The sequence below is a fragment of the Sorex araneus genome, chromosome 2, assembly GCF_027595985.1.
Source record: "Sorex araneus isolate mSorAra2 chromosome 2, mSorAra2.pri, whole genome shotgun sequence".
NCBI classification, from domain to species: domain Eukaryota; kingdom Metazoa; phylum Chordata; class Mammalia; order Eulipotyphla; family Soricidae; genus Sorex; species Sorex araneus.
This window is the reverse complement of record NC_073303.1, coordinates 68,373,873-68,388,020: the sequence shown is the minus strand read 5'-3', so window position 1 is coordinate 68,388,020 and position 14,148 is coordinate 68,373,873. Positions and strand designations below refer to the sequence as shown.

General features: G+C 41.4%; 1 pseudogene; it reads right to left on the bottom strand.

Annotated features, from left to right (window-relative positions):
• Positions 1-10,169: 10,169 nt before the first annotated feature.
• Positions 10,170-10,406, bottom strand: LOC129402737 (small nucleolar RNA U3; annotated as a pseudogene).
• Between the last annotated feature and the right edge of the window lie 3,742 nt (positions 10,407-14,148).

The following is a 14,148-nucleotide window of genomic DNA, read 5'->3' as shown; positions in this document are numbered from 1 at the left end:
ATCAGAATCATTATTTGCAGAGAGGAAGAGTCATTGAAATGATTTCATCCCAATTGTAATAAATTTACTTTGATTTGGGCAATGCCACGATTTGGATTACTGGGGTGGTGCACAGTGCGGAAAGGGGCACAAACCCCAAACTGAGGATTCAGTGTCTCAACAACAGAGACCAAAGTCTTCCTCTGACAAGGAGGAGTAAAGGCCAGGAGCCTGCAGTAGACTGAAAGGGAAGGGGAGGAAAAAAGGTAAAGGAAGAGCAAGGGCCTGGGACCAAGGAAGCTGGTTCGACCAGGCTGTCAGCAGCCAGAGTGCCTCGGTCTGATTTCACGCTCTCTGACTTACCACTTACATGGCCTTTGGCATAATCTCTTTGTGTCTCATTTTTCGCATTTGTAAACTTATAAATACCCATCTGGAGAAGTCTATCTCATAAGAAAGTATTTTGTAGGATCGAGTTACTATGTGTAACAGCTCAGAAGGGTGCCTGGCAGAAGGCAGGTCTTGTTATATTAAATATACTGAAAGGGAACATAAACATGGCTTAGAATACTCTGGAAGAATAACAAGCTAGTTCTATTTTACATAAACTCAAGACAATAAGAAGTGAAAATATTCTTCTCAAGCCCCAGCATGTCTCATCTGGGGGACTGTGGTCAGGACAAGGGTAAATATTTGTATGACTTTTTTTTTTAAGTGTCGGTGAAATAGCCACAGATGAAAGAAAGTAAATGTTTTCCAGAGAACTGAGAGAAATGACAGAGTTGAATTAACTCGGTAATTGGCATTCGAGGTTTAGTGGAAGAGTTACTAGTCTTCTCCATTGTACTTTCTCTCAAAACTGTTAGCATTTTGAAATCAGTTTGCTCTTTCTCTTCACATGGGAATTTATCACTCTGGGAAGGGAAAAAACTAAGGTTGGGATGTGCCCTTTGGTAAAATATGCCCTTGGGTCTTAGAATACAAAAGATTTGCAAAGGGCACCCAGAAAAGAATAGAATAGATGACAAATATCTGCTGGCTGTAAACATGAGCCAGGAAAACAGAATAAGACTGTTTAGTTTCACGACCTCATTTTTCCTAATAGTGTACTCTAGATGTACCATGTTTTCTCTCTCTGTCTGTTATCTGGTTATCTCCAAATTCTGGCTATTGTGAATAGTGCTGTAAAGATCATAGAAGTGCAGATGGTGTTTCTGCTGTGCGTTTTTGGACCCCCAGGTTGTATTCCCAGAAGTGGTATTTCTGGGTCAAATGGGAGCTCAATCAATTTCTAGTTTTTTGAGGAATGTCCATATTTTCCTAAAAGGCTATCATGAAATTTGCCTATAAATGGATGCACCTGGAGAGTATCATGCTGAGTGAAATAAACCAGAAGAAGAGGGACAGATAAAGAATCACTGCATTTGGCTGGAGCACAGTGGGTAGGGCATTTGCCTTGCATGCGGCTGACCCAGGTTCAATCCCCAGCATCCCATATGGTCCCCCAAGCACCACCAGGAGTAATTCCTGAGTCCAAAGCCAGGAGGTAACTCCTGTGCATTTCCGGATGTGACCCAAAAAGCAAAAAATAAATCACTGCATTTATTTGTGGGATATATATAATATATACATGTGTGTATATATATTATATAAACAATATGAAACTAATAGGGAAAATGGGCCAGGAGATACTGGTTGGAAATTACCACAAGGGTGTGGGGGGTGGATGGAAGTTAAGATAGAGGAGGGTCCATTATGACAACATTAGTTGGAAATGATCACTCTGGACTAGAATGGAGCATTGAGAGTAGGTAAAGGAATATACATGATAACCTTTCAGCATCTGTATTGCAAACCATAATGCCTAAAATGAGAGAGAAAGAGAGAGAGAAGAGAGGTGCCTGCCATAGAGGCAGACGGGGGTGGAGGGGTGGCTTGAAGGGGTGGGAGGGAAACTGGGGACATTGGTGCTGGGAAATTACACTTGTGGAGAGATGGGTGTTGGGATGTGAGTGAAACCCAGTCATAATAGCTATGTAATGCTCTATCCCACGGTGATTCAATAATAAAATAAAATATCAGAAAAAAATAGAATAAGACTGTTTGGGGTCTTTTAGACCTAAGAGACATCTCAGGCCACCTCTAAAGGCATTCTTCAACCCTGTACCCCTGAGAGGCCCTATGAATCCAAGAGAAAGACTGGCCTTGATATTGGGACCAACTGGGGTCTTGGTGAAGGCTAATGTCTCCAAGAAAATTCAGACTTTGAGGAAAAGAACAGGCCACAAAAACCAATCTCAGAGAATCAGAGGATATATAACAGGGAGTAAAATTAAATGAGTGTATTCATCAGGAATCTAGAAGCATCTCATGATACGGGCATATGATATGTTGCACTCATGATATATGCTTAGAAGTTAAGAAATTGACACAGTGCCATGCAAGAGAATCACTGAGGCTTTGTAACCACCCTCTGTAATCATAAAACATCTGTATTTCCAATGTGGGACGCTTGCCTCTGAGGGTGAGCTGCTTCTCTAAGCTTGCCCGCCAGAGAGTCCCATGAAGTACATTATCACGGAAAAGATCGCATCAGTCACTTACTATGTGTTCACTGAGCCACGCTGAGTGCCAGGCTCTGTGCAGCATCAAACAAAATACCCCTCCGAGAGGAGGGGAGCGGCAGTATCAAAGGAAAGAAGTTAACTGTGATTCCAGAGGTATAATAAGTAGCACTGTCATCCCGTTATTCATCAATTTGCTCTAGTGGGCACCAGTAATGTCTCCATTGTGAAACTTGTTCCTTTTTTGGCATATTGAATAAGCCACAGGGAGCTAGCCAGGCTCTGCTTTGTGGGCAGGATACTCTCGGTAGCTTGCCGAGCTCTTCGAGAGGGATGGGGGAATTGAACCTGTGTGGGTCGAATGCAAGGCAAACGCCCTACCCGCTGTGCTATAATAAGTAGTATGGGGAAAACATTAAGCAGAGGAGACCATAGAGATCGTTGCGTGTTTAATGTAAAGTAACAAATATTCAGGTTGCAACATCATCATTCCAACACAACACCAGACACCAGAGTACCCACTTCTTTACCAAAGTCCCAAAGGCCCTAATGCGAATTCAGTTCTGTGGATCAATTCTCCAGTTACGTTGCATTTGCCCCTCTTACCCTCCCTTACTCCGTTCTAATCTCACATACAAAAGTGATCATTGGGTATGTACCTCCTCTTTCTTTTCTTCTCTTTTCTGTTCTTTTCTTTCTGTTCTGTGCTTCTATTTTATTTTCTTCTCTCCTTCTTTTCTTCCATCCTCCTTTATTTTTTGGGTTTGGGACCATACCCAGCTGTATTCAGGTTGTATTCCTGCCTCTCTGCTCAGGAATAACTTCTGGTGAGACCCAGGGGACCATATGGGGTGCTGGAAAATCAAAACTCTGTTGGATATTAAAATAACAAGCTCCTTACCCACTGAGCAATCTCTTAGGCCTCTACCTCCTTCTTCTCTTTCACTTCATTCAGCATGATACCCTCTATATCCATTCGTGTTTTGGCAAATTGCAGAATTTTGTCCTTTCTTACAATTGCATAGTATTCCATTGTGTGCATATACCACAACTTCTTGAGTCACTCGTTAGTTGGTGGGCTTTTCATTTGTTTCCATACATTGGCTTTTGTACCAAGTGCTGCAATGAACATAGCCATGCATGCTTCCTTTCAAGTTAATGTCTTTGTGTTTCTGGGGTCAATGGCAAGAAATGGTATCACTGGGTCACGTGAGAGTTCTAGTCTTGCCTTTTTGAGGAATCTCCATGTTGCAGTCTCTCTCAGATGACAGCCTTGCCAAGAGAGAGCGAGGCAAAGACTGCGCATCTCTCGCTGCAGGCCTTGCGGACGTGTTTGCTGTGTGTCACAAACGTTAGCTGAGTTGTTGAAATATGCCGGCTGGATTTTGCACTCTTTGTTGTGGTGCTCATGGTCTGTTTAGTTGTGGGGTCCATCAAAGATTTCTCCCTCCAGCTGTGTTGCTACCCTGGCTACCCTGCTTGCGGAATGTGGTGATGACAAATAGCCCAGCTGCTCGGCTGGGTCTTGACACATACGGGTGACAGTGCGTACTGCACACAGCTTCACACTTGCAAGGCAGGTGTCCCGCCCTGCACCTGTCATGCAAAGCTCAGCTCTAGTGAACTGTCACAGAGAAACATTGGTCCAGGGGCACAGAGGAGATACGGGCTACACAAAGGGGCACACAGGAGCACTGGTAGCAGTAATAGCACTGGTGGCACCTTTATTTTTTCTTAAAGAACTGTGATTTACCAAGTTAGTGATAGTTGAAGCATATAATATTTCAACACCAGTCCCACCACCAATGTCAACTTCCCTCCACTAGTCTTCCCATATTCCCTCCCCACCACCCCGAAGTTGGTGATGGTGTTTTTAATGACAAAATCTTGAACACAGAGCTGGAGAGATAGTGCAGTGGGTAGGGCACTTGCTTTGCATGTGGCTGCCCCACGTTTGCTGTCTGGCAGTCAGTACGGTCTCCTGAACATCGCTAGGCGTGATCCGTAAGCAGAGAAGTAGGAGCGAGCCCTCAGCACTGCCAGGTATTGAAGACAGTATTAATGTTCATCTGATGGACAACAGCTTTCAAACACAGAACAACTGAATGAGGGAATGCAATGTATGAAAGGGGGGTGCCTAGATCACCCTTAGCCTCAAAATATAGGGAGAAGAAGGACAGAGAAGGAAGGAAATCAAGAAGGGAAGCAATGGTGTGTGTGTGTGTATGTGTGTGTGTGTGTGTGTGTGTGTGTGTGTGTGTGTGTGTGTGTGGTGGGTGAATGGGACTCCAGTACACTGGTGGTGTAGAGGACTGATGGAGCTAAATATGCAAATCAGAGTCAACACACTGAAAACCTGAGATCCAAACTTCAACAACCAAGAGAGAAACGTGCCTGTCCAGGAGGCAGGCTGGGGTGTGTGGGTGGGAGGACGCTGGAGGGAGGGTGACACTGGTGGAATAGTGCTGGGACATTGTACGTGTAAAACCCAACTATGAATAGCTGTAAATCATGGTGCTTTAACAAAATAAAAATTTGTAAAAAGAAACCTTCAACAACATGGGAGAGTACCCTGCTAAAAAGGATGGGGAGGGTTGCTGCCTGCTGAAAGAAAGAACTCAAACGCTTAAATAAGAAGGAAGTTTCGAATTAATATGTAAACATAATGCGATGTGTATTTAAAACAACCCCTTTAAAAACATGCTAGAGGTATATTTGGTGAGATTTTGGAGGGAAAGATGGCTTGATGGATAGGAACATATGAGATAAAGGAAAAGGCAAAGGAGGTGTCCCACTTTCTATATTTTTGCTTTAAAAAGAAAATTCATATGCACTGTAGAAAAATATATATTTGAATTTTGGGCGGAGGGTGGGCATGTGGAGGGTCCTGAGTATGTCTGTTAGACCCTGTTCTTCCAATACCTCACTTAGGGCTCTTGCATCTTTATTGATATTTTGCTTAGTCTATTTGTCCAATAAGAAGAGTGAGATATTGAAATCTCCCACTACAGTTGTGCTGCCATCAAAGTACTTTTAGGCCTATTTGCAGTTGCTTTGTAAACTACACTACTCCTCCATTCAGTACATATATGTTGATGAGAGTTAAGCCGTTTGATCCATTCATATCTTAACAAGTATATAATGTCCCATTCTATCTTTTATTATCCTCTTTAGTTCAAAAGCTAGTTAATTTGACTAGATCCAGAAACTATGGTATACACAATAGAATATTATGCACCTATAAAAAAGACAAAAAATCACACAATTTGCTGCTATATGATGGAACTAGAGGGTAACACATTTAGTGAACTGAATCTGAAAGAGAGGAATGGAGGCAAGGTGATTTCTGTTATTTGTAGAACTTAAATATATATAGTAAGCAAGTAAAGGGCTGATGGCAACAGAATTAACGAGTTGGGCCACAGGGCTGAGTTTACAAAGGTATGAGGTAGAAAGGGAGAAGCCTTTGGGAGCTTAGTGGAGGGAAGAGCACTCTGGTGGCGTTGGAATGATGCCTGCACAAAACCCTAATTACCAATATTGTAAATCAGAGCATCTCAAAAAAGATTTCAAGAATAATAATGAAAAGAAGATTTCAGTAAAGCATTGCTCATTTTAAAGGAAGAGTATGTAACTCCTTAGAATATATATATGTGTGTGTATATATACGTATATATATTATATGTATGTGTATATATATATATATTGCCTCAGACTATCTTGAAAAGCCTGTGTGCACTGGTTCCATCCTGCATTACTTTTTTTTAAATTTATTTATTTTTTAATTAGTGAATCACCGTGAGGGTACAGTTACAGATTTATACATTTTTGTGCTCATGTTTCCCTTATACAAAGTTCGAGAACCCATCCCTTCACCAGTGCCCATTCTCCACCACAAATAAACCCAGCATCCCTCCCACCCCCACAAACCCATCTCCCCCACCCCACCCTGTCACTGTGGCAGGGTATTCCCTTTTGTTCTCTCTCTCTAATTAGGTGTTGTGGTTTGCAATAAAGGTGTTGAGTGGCCACTGTGTTCATTCTCTACTCAACATTCAGCACGCATCACCCTTCCCCTGCGTGGCCTCCAACCACATTTTACTTGGTGTTCCCTTCTCTATCTGAGTTGCCCTCTCCCCAGCATGTGAGGCCAGTTTCCAAGCCATGGAGTCAACCTCCCGGTACTTATTTCTACTGTTCTTGTGTGTTAGTCTCCTACTCTGTTATTCTATAGTCCATCCTGCCTTACTTTTAAATATGATGCCGCCTGTCTCTGCACAGCAAATATCACACAGGTTTTTGGATTGTTTCCTCAGGATGAGCCTCCAAAGCAGAATCAGCGGTCAAAGGGTTTTCAGATGCTCTAGATGCATTTACAAGCGGACTCTCTGGGCCCCCATGGTTGGCCTCACAGCAGCTCTGGCCCTGCTGACTGGGCTCGCTCCCTGCTTTGATCCTCCCTCACACTTGCTTCTTTGCCTCTCTTTGCAACTTGAATAAGAGTTCCATCAAATCTCATTTTAAAAACTATTTTTCCTTTGATCACTAATGAAGAGCAGTATTTCCCGATGTGTTCAAGCTTTATTTTCCTTTCTGAAAATTCTCCTCTTCCTCTCTGCCCATATACCTAACGGAAATTGGCATTTCCTTTTGACTCCCAGGCGCTCTCCGCATTAAAGAGCCTACAGTCATCAAAACACTTTTTTTTCAAAAATTTTTATTACTTTTTTTTTACTTTAAATTTATTCACATTTTCATTGCAAAGGTTTAGATTTATCTAAGGATCTTTCCCTCTTTTTTCTTTTCTTTTCCACTCCTCACTTCTTCTCTCCTCTTCTTTCCTTTCCTTCTTTTCTCTTTATAATAGATTTATTTCCAAATTCTTATCACTGCTTTCCCCCAAGATTTATATTCACTTCCGCTGGAGTTCCTCTTAACATTTTCAATTATTGTTTTTTAAAGAAAATTGCAGTCAAGATTTCATTTCAGCAACCATTTTTTGTTTATATAACATCATAATTTCCTTTGTGTATAGGTGATCAGCAATGAGTTCTAAAAAAGGACATTTTCAGCACTATTCTAATTTGCTTATCAAGTAAAAGCCTCTTATGTATATTTTAGCTCATAAATTTAGACTTTTTCACACTAAGAGAAATATTTCTGTTTAAATCATCATTATCATTATCATATCTCAAATAATCAATGTTCTTTTATCCACTTCTATAATATACTTCACTTTAATATAATTTTCTGCATAAGATAATCTGTTGGAGCATGCTGCACTGTCCAATACAGTAATCACACGAACATAGATACACAGCAATTGACACGTGAGTACTACAAGTGAGGAATGAAAATATAATTGTCATATTTTTAGTTTTTTTTCTTTTTAGGTCACACCCGGCGATGCACAGGGGTTATTCCTGGTTCATGCACTCAGGAATTACTCCTGGCAGTGCTCTGGGGACCATATGGGATGCTAGGAATCAAACCTGGGTTGGTCGCGTGCAAGGCAAACGCCCTACCAGCTGTGCTGTCACTCCAGTCGAAACTGTCATATTTTTACTAAGTTAAAATAGTCACACACAGCTAATGGCTATGGTTTGGACAGTGCAGGCTCAGGTCTTCCAATAATAATAACACTTTGCTTTCCAGATCCATTTTTAGGTGAACTGAATAAGAAAACAAGTCTCACATTTAATAGTTGGCTGCAAATCTGAACTCTCCTCACTAGGTTTTGTAGCTACCTATCTAATTTCAAAAAAGGAATGTTTTTCAATTAGTAGCTTATATATTATAGTTCTCATTTGTTACCTCCATCAGCTTTCCATTTACGCTATTTTCAGACTTGAGGGTGGTAAGATGTCAAAAGCTCCTATCTATCCTTGTGCCTCAGCTTCTATTTTTATCTACTCCATTTTCGTTCCTTTGTTTGTTATTTTATGTTCAGTCGATTCCAAGGGAGAAGTACCTGAATTAACCCTGGAAAACTATCATGAATTTGGAAAACCAGGTAGCTATAGTCATCCATCAGGCCTTGCTGCTGTAAAAGCCCACAGCGAGGTTTCTTAAAAGCTAGCTGTAGGTTAGATTTCCTTCTCCTTTCTGTATTGTTATGCCTATTAATGTGTTTGTGTTGGGGGGGATGAGTGAAAGAATTCTGTAAAGAATGTAACATATTCTCAGTGCTCAATATATTTGCTGGAGCAGAGCATTTTGCCTAACCTATTATTGGTAGAAACACTCTTATTTTTTTGGCTCACCACCTGTATGGATGAAAGAGGGCAAGGCATGGTCATAGCAGCCTTCATCGTTGTTCATTCCCTTCATCAGTTGACTTAGTAATTCTTTTTTCTCATCTCTATAATAATGACGGTGGCATCGTATGTCCTTCTGCCCCTTATACACGAACTCCCTTTCCCTGTAGCTCCATCTCTTTGCCTACCCACAGCCATTCACTGTTCCTTAAGGGCACGATTCTTTTTGCCACCTGGCAGGTGGAGCTGGCTTCTAAGACCTTTGACCTAAACCAAAACTTCAAACAAAATCTTGTGCCAACACTGCTGTTTCTTGTTCCGTAACAGAAGTTAAAAAATAGGGAAGAGAAGAAAAATGAAGAATAACAGAAAAGAAAAGGAAAAGCAAGGTGAACAGTAAACAAACTTAAGAATAGCCTTAGATCTTTGGTAATTTATTGTATTTTGTGTACAATAGCCCACACATTAAAAAAAATACCCTTTCATTTAACTTTCAGTTGTGTTTTAAAAAATTATAGCTATTTTCCATCATTTGATTCTCATATAAGAGTTAATGACATGTGCTCTTGAGTATAAAAATAATAATGTTTAATGTTTGTTTCTAGTTTTTTTCAGTAGTGTTTCAATACTGAATTCTAGTCACATGCTATCATGTCTTAGTCATGTTGTTTTATGAGGGTTTTATACAGCTTTTTAATTATTCTACTTTTTACGGCACCATTTCCCCACTGACCTTAAATAGCTTTCTCCCATCTTAACCCATATCATTTTAAGATTGTACTTCTCAGAGACCTCTGCACCCTTTTACATAACCTTCTAAATAATCAGTTATTTCCTACCCAGAGAATTTATCATTTCTGGAATACAGAATCTTATGTTTCCCCCAAGCATAGGGACTACTATTTTTTTAGGAAGACATTCAACTTCAACTTGTGTCAGTAAGACATGTTTGTTTGACAAGCTACGTAGCCATTAAAAAAATTTTTATTGAATTGTAATGATATACACAGTTACAACGGTGTTCATAATTGGGTTTCAGTCCTTCAATGTTCCAAAACCCATGACATACCCATTTCTAAGTAAAAATTTTAACTAATTGCAGTAGTGTGATGAGTAATTCTCAAACACTGCATAGAATTAAATTATATATTCATATAGACCTCAGGGCTAGGACAAATGGAGACATTACTGGGCCCGCTAGAGCAGAATCGACAATCAACAAGATGAGAGTGATACAGTGATAGATGTTCATAATTGTTCATAATTTGCATAATTCCTTTCTTGAAATAAGTACTGTCAATGCTTAGGAAGACACCTGTGTTACTTTAAACCACAGATATTCTTCTCCCCCACCCCCACCACCCCCGGAACCACTCAGACTACATCCTCTGCATCCTCTGTCTCCCTTCCCTCTTCCATAGGAAGAGTAGAACAATCATGAATAGTAAAAGGCAGCTGTGGAAGCAACACCTAGAACCGGCCTCGTGTTCTGGAGAGGGTCCTCTGTCTCCTCCTCAGGGTTGTGGGTGTTCGATGTGTTCAGAAAAGCTACTCTAGTAACAAACTATAACACATCACATTCAACAGGGTTCAAAGTAGGAGGCAACTAATTTTAGAGGGAAATATAATTTTTTTTACAGGGTCATATATAAAAGGCACACAAGGCTCAATCTTATCAACGTGTTCATGATCTCTTATAGAAGGGCTTAATGGCCCCTGAGTGAAAATACTACCACCTTCACACTCTTTACTCTAAGGATACTTTTTGTAGCATTTTCAGCGGTTTTTCATAACAAACAATACAAAATAAATTATCTTGGTTCTGCTTTGGGGCAGGGATTGGGGTTCAGGATGGAAACACCAGAAATATGGTGATGGGAAGGTATAATGGTGGTGGGATTGGTGTTTGAATATTAAATGTAATGAAATATTGTGAACAACTTTATATTTTTTAATGATTCCTGAAAGTATAATCTTAAACCATAAATATTCTTGATCAGGATTGATTACAAAATTTGTGGGGTTCCAGGAAATAGGAACAAGCAGCATCCTTTCTCAAAATTATCATGAATTTCCAGACAGAACAACATAAAATTAAGCCAAACGTGGACTCTTCTAAGCACTGGGCATCGGGCACTGGACGGTGCCTATGCCCTGCACTGAGGCCTTGCCCCCGGCTCTGTCAGGATAGTGGCAAGGCTGGGCCCAATGCGCCGAGAGCAAGACAGTGGTAGAAAACACGAAGCTTTATCAGTCCTTTCATCCCTGTTCTCTTTCTTCAGAGAAAGATTGCTCAATATTTGGAACTGAGTATTAGATTAGTACTAGGGTCTGTGGAACGTTCAGAACCAAACCATTCTAGGAGTATTTGGGATCTTGTTGTTGGACAATGGAAGGGTTGAGAGCCTGAGAGACATGAGCCAATATGCTGATTAAACAGGTCATTCTGGCACGAAAGATGGATTAGAAGGACACAGCTACAGATTCACAGTTCTGTCCTGGTTCAAGTGAGAAATAAAAGAAATCTGAACTAAAACTGCAACATAAGAAAAACTATGAGGGGGCAGATTTGAAGCATAAATACAAAACTGAAAACAACAAGGCCTGGTAAGTAATAGGACCAGGAAGCAGAAGAGAGGAAGAAACCAAGGACAATCCTTGCTTTGGAGTCGCGGGACTAGGTTTGACCGAGAGATCACCACAGAGGTAGGGAGGCAGGTTTGGTGGGGCATCATCTACCATTTTTGGAGACATTGAGTTGGAGATACCCAGGGGGCATCTATATCAAATTCTACAATAGTTTAATATTTTTTCAGGGGTGATGGTTTCCTAAGTTCCGCTCAGGAGTTTCAGGGGCCCCACTGGTTATTCTCAACCTCCCTGACTCGTGATGCCATGCAAAGGCCCGAGGATGCCATGCCACTAGGACCCTGCAACTTTGGAAATATTTGGGCCACTCTGATAATACCGAGACCTCCAGAGTCAAACTGAGCAGGGATAAGGGTCCTCCATGGCTGCATTCAGTGATGATCAGGGAACCATTTGGTGCTGGGAATCAAACCCAGGTTGGATGCGTACTAGGCATACACCTTCACTGCTGTGCTCTCTAGCAGATCCAAGTGACAGAATAACCTTTTGATGTTTGAAACAGATTTGGGGGAGGATGTATCAACTTAGGAGCTACGCTGGTCTTGGTCAGTTTTCCACAGGATCCGTATTCCTTGCTCTTCCCTAGTTCTACTCTTGATCCCAGGCCTTGCATCCCTGCGGCCTGTTTCTCTCAGGCCCCTTCTTAGGAGATGCTGAATGTGTTTGCACACAGAGAAAACTGGTAGGAGATGACGGGAGCTAAGAAACCCTTCCCCAACTCTTGGCTTTAGGGGTGTTCTTCTTTTGGACCGTGCTTGGTGAGGTTCCAATTTCCCGTGTAGTCCAGTGGTTCCAAGTTCTACCCGGTTTGGGGCCATAGCATAACCCGTCTCTTCATTTTGTCCCTCGACCTTGGTGAGTAGCAGCTTCCTGCCGCTACTTTCTTGCTTGTCTCAACACTCCTTTCAGCTTCCTCAGCACTGACAAGACCTGTGGGGTTGAAACTCCTTGTATTGTTTTCTTCAATTTAACCATTTCCTCTTTTCCTGCTCAGATTCCGCCGATATTGGTCTCATAAGTATACATAGATGTTTGATGAAGGAATTGCATCTTGAGGTGATAGATAAGGACTGAAAATTGTGGCTAAGGGGGTTACAATTTGGTGAATTTAGTAACGGTATTTTCAATGCACACGTGAGGATGAAAGCCAGGTTCTAGTGAATGCGAAATAAATAAATAAGTAGACAAGTGTGGAGCAATAGTACACAGGGTAGAGTCCTTGCTTTGTGTGCGGTTGACCTGGATTTCATCCCTGATATCTCATGTGGTCCCACACACACTGCCAGGAGTGGACCCTGAGTTCAGAGCCAGCAGTAAACCTGAGAGCAGAGGGGTATGGTGCCCTTCCCAAAACAAGACAAAGATTAAGAAAACAAAAAACTACGGCCGAAGGGCCCAGACAGATAGTACACTGGATAGGGGGATTGCCTGGCACTCATCTGACAATCCCCGCTCCTCCCCATATGGTTGCCCCAAACCTTGCCAGGAGTGACCCCTGAGCGCAGAGTGAGAAGTAAGCCCTGAAGACTGCCAGTGTGGGCCAATCACCCCTACCTCACAAAGAAAAGAAAAGAAAAGAAAGGAAAAAGAAAAGAAAAGAAAAGAAAAGAAAAGAAAAGAAAAGAAAAGAAAAGAAAAGAAAAGAATTGGCCAAGAATGAAAAAGCTAAGCACATATCAGGGTGTTAAATATTTTTCTACAAGTTTAGTTATTAAAGAAAGGATTGAAGGAAACATATAAAGAAGTTTTTTTGTTTCTTTAAAATGGGAAACACTTGGGTATGATTAAAGTAAAAAATTGAAAGAAAAAATAGAATTTAAGAGGACTAAGTGAAGAAAACGAATCCTATAGGGAGTATCTAAAGGATTAAGAAACATCCTAGTTAAGTAGGTTGGTTTTGACTGTGCAAAGTGTAACTTATTATCTGATGCAAAAGAAAGGGCCTCCAGAAAATATGGAGATACAGATGCATTTGTACATATGAGACAATATAGGACATTCAAATTTTTTATTTATTTTATGTGCTCTCCACCCCTCTCAGAGAGCCGGGCAAGCTACCAAGAGTATCGCGCCCTCACGACAGAGCCTGGAAAGCTACCCTTGGCATATTGGATAATGCCAAAAACACTAACAATAAGTCTCACAATGGAGACGTTACTGGTGCCTGCTCGAACAAATCGATGAGCAACGGGATGACAGTGACAGTGACAGTGATTTTATGTGCTTGGAGCTGGGGATATAGCTCAGTGGTAGACTGCAGTCTTTGCGCATACGAGATCCTGGGCCCAGATTTCCCTTCAAAATAACACCGTAAAGTCGACCAACTCCACCACATGCTGATCTAACATCCTTGCCCCTAATCTTGACGACTCAACTAGTCTCTTACGAAGTTTGCTTATTCTCCCCGCGCAAAGGGACCCGGCCCTGGCAACCAAAAACCTCGAGTGCTCAACCCCCACCAGGCTCACAGCCGCTGTCCACGCACTCAGGCCGAGCCTCACCTACGAGTGAACCTATTCCTGGACCAAGTGACGAAGACACTTCATACCACACACCCTAGACATACTCCAAGAGTATCACACCTCACTTGATGGGGCTCTAAGTAAGAGGCAACCAGCCTTAGAGAGAAATACTTTTTTACAGATATATATGTATATGTATATATATATGTATATATATATATATATGCAGACAAAGCT